Source organism: Pteropus vampyrus, unplaced genomic scaffold (assembly GCF_000151845.1).
Source record: "Pteropus vampyrus isolate Shadow unplaced genomic scaffold, Pvam_2.0 Scaffold29, whole genome shotgun sequence".
Classification (NCBI taxonomy): domain Eukaryota; kingdom Metazoa; phylum Chordata; class Mammalia; order Chiroptera; family Pteropodidae; genus Pteropus; species Pteropus vampyrus.
Genome location: NW_011888810.1, coordinates 6,055,099 through 6,058,516, shown reverse-complemented (window position 1 = coordinate 6,058,516; position 3,418 = coordinate 6,055,099).

Genomic DNA, 3,418 nt, shown 5'->3' with positions numbered 1-3,418 from the left:
CTTAACGTATCTAAAAGAATTATTTAACTTAGGACTTTACAAGCTCATAGGTAATTACGTAGGGAGTACTCATTGACATTAGTGATAGGTGATACATGGGCATATTTGCTGATGAAACTATGCAATACATTTATACTCAGTCTGATAAAGTAGTGACCCTTCGTTACTACCCACGGAGCACTGCTTTTCTGCCAGAGCCCTTCGCAATCGTCCTTCTCATATCTTTGTACATTCCTGTGTGAATCTCATTCTGGTCCTTAACTCCAGGCTACAGGTGTTGGATGCTTTTTGTATTTTCTCCATGTTTGACTGTCACTCTGTATGGTATTTCATCCCCCTCTTCTAAAAGTCCCCTATGACTTCCATAGCAAAACTTCTTTGCCAATTGTATATTCTTGTATTTCAATTTTTCATACAAATTTGATATCCTGGGGTTCCTGATTTGTGCTGTATCCTCTATCTGTTTTCAGGATCTTTTTGGCCAACTGCCCCAATGCAATAATTTCCATACTCTTCTATCATGCTGGTTCTCAAACTTTTGGGGATCTTTTCAAAGTCCCAAAGCTTAGGCTGTACTCTAGACCAATCAAATTAGAATCCCTGGGGTAGATTCATTCATTGACATATTTTTTTAAACTCCCCAAAATATTCCAACATGCAGCCAACTATGAGAGCCCATGATCTAAGACAGCAGTCCTCACCCTTTTTTGGCACCGGGGACCAGTGCTCCTATGAGAATCTAATGCCTGATGATCTGAGGTGGAGCTGAGGCGGTGATGCTAGCGCTGGGGAGCGGCTACAAATACAGATGAAGCTTCACTAGCCTGCATGCGGCTCACCTCCTGCTGTGTGGCCTGGTTCCTAATAGGCCACGGATTGGTACCCTTATTCTAAAGAACTCTCATACTTGCATACACTCACATGGCATCACTGTTAGCCATGTTTACTGTCCTCTGTGGAAGCCCTTGGATGACAGGACTGACAACATTGGCTTTGTTGTATGCAGCACCCAGCCCACAAGCCAGTTTGACTCCACAGTGGCCATGACAATTTCTGACAACCCTCAATGTCTAATAGATGAGCTGCCTCCTTTCATATATTTCTTCAAAGTCATTAACCTAAATCCAGAGATTCTCCAAGTTTTCAGCTGAAATAATTATGCTTGAGGGACATTCGGAAAGCTGTTCTTCTGAGATAATAAAACAAATCTGTTGTCTCTGGCCTTTCCTTTTCCTTTAAAACTTCTTCCTCTTGCCAAAAACGTTCCGCCAAGCTTATAGCCCTACTTTGCAACAAAGGAAGCAGTGACATCCCAGAGAAAAGCAAATAAACTAACTCATTGTCCACTAGAGTAAATTAAAATAGGCCCATTTTGTGAGGCTTTCATTGAAGTTTGTTTGTAAGGGAGAGAAAACGGGCAATTCAGTTTTTACCTGTATGCATTTTAGTTCAACTCATTTCTTTGGGAGTTTTGCCGCGCCTTCCCCCGTTTCTTATTGGAAGTACACCTTCTGCACTGACATGGGATTGCCTGACTCAGACGCAGGACTTCAGTCTCCTAGCTCTGACTTGTGTTCGTGTCTCCAGTATTTGGCCCCACGGGAAAAATCCCCAAAAATGCTTCTCATGAGCATTCCTACTAACCCTAAATTTGATTAGAAATTCGCCTCTTCATTCCAGTTTCTTGCAATAATTACTTACTATCATGAGCTAGGTGCTTGCTAGAAAATTAGTGAATCAGATTTTTGCATGCCGGGTGTGTTGCTGTGCATAATCTGGCAATAACAAGATAATATGTTATAGATGCTTAATTAACGTGTTAGGCTAAAGGCCAAGAAGAACACACTAGGTAGAAGTAATATCATGATTCCACCTGTGGCTATAATTTCAGCTAGTCCCTGAGGGTGGGTGGGATTTTGACAGAAAGTGACGGAAAGGAAAAGAGAGACTCATGAGTGAATGTAGAGGTGCCGGGGGAGGGGGGCGTTGAGTCAGTTCCCCTTTTCATTATGTGCAGATGTGAAGAAATTGGATAAATGAAAAGGGGGGGATTAAAACTGTACAATTTCAGTCATTTCCTCAGCAGCCATCTCTCTAAAGGTTGGTTCTGTAGCTGCTGGCAGGTGGCCAACTTGCTAAGTCCTCTTAAATTGACAGAGAAGCCAGATAAATAGCCACTCTTGGCAGCACTTCCCTGACAGATGGTCTGGCATTCATGGTGTAATCCAAGACAACAATGGTAGAGCGAAAAACTCGAGCCTAGCATCTCCTAGTTACTGCGTGCAATATGGAACTAGGATTTCAGTGTGCTGTGGGGGAAACGAGAGAGAACACCACATATAATAACCAAGAAATTGCATCCACATCTAAGAGGGTGAATGTTTTTGATGGAAGTACATAAAAAGCTGCCTTTCAGGCTTAATGTGAAAAAATATAAGAAAGCAAGCATAGGGGTTTTTTTTTGTTTTTTCATTTTGTTTTGTTTTTTTGTTTTTTTTTTTTCCCCCCTCAAAGAATACCAGTAATTCACTTATGACCCCCAATGAAATGGAAAATAAATGAGCTCCTAGGAAATTTCATCCGTAGCTTTTCAAGTCTTTTGGGCAGCAAGTTGAGTTTTAGTGCCAAAAAAATTTAAACGACTTATAAGTGTCCTCGATGGCTGTAATTATTTGTACCATTATTTTCTGACACTACGCCATGAACAAAAATAAAAGACAATGGTGTAGTAATGGCCCTGTGATTCAGAGGAAGTAGAAAGTGGCAGGAGGATAGAGCACTGTTACTTAAACCGGGTCCTTCAGTGTGTCGTTACCTCACATTTGTAGTTGTTCTTTTTCTTAACCAAATCTCTCCTTTGCTAATCTAACTTTTACTTTGGAGAAATTACCATGACTTACCAAAAGCCACTCATTTCTATTTCCTACAGTATGACTTAGCATCTTAAAGAGATAAGCTTAAGAGAACAGTTAGAATTATAGAGATATTGACAGGATGTAAATAAATGCCTTGTGATCATGAAGAAATTAATGAAGGTCTCTGAAGATAGTAGAGTTGATGCCTAAATTAGGGACTTGAGGAAAGTATGGGACTTGAGAAAGAGTAGACTAAGGGAAAGGAGTCGTTGATGCTCCCAAGCCCTTTAAAATCATGAAGCCATTTATTACCACAGCTGCCAATATCGGCAGCAAGAACTGTTTGAAACTTACAGCCCCAGAATAATTACCACCTGAGAGTTCTTTGAAAGGAGGCCATGATTGATGGGGGACTCACAACTTTATTTCAAGGTAGCTAGGAAGTTAATTGTACCTACTTTTCCCATAGGTCCAATTATTTATTTCTAAAAAAAAGAAAAAATGCTTTAAATTTATATTTTTGTTTATAATGTCTATTAATGATAAATTTTTATATTATAGTT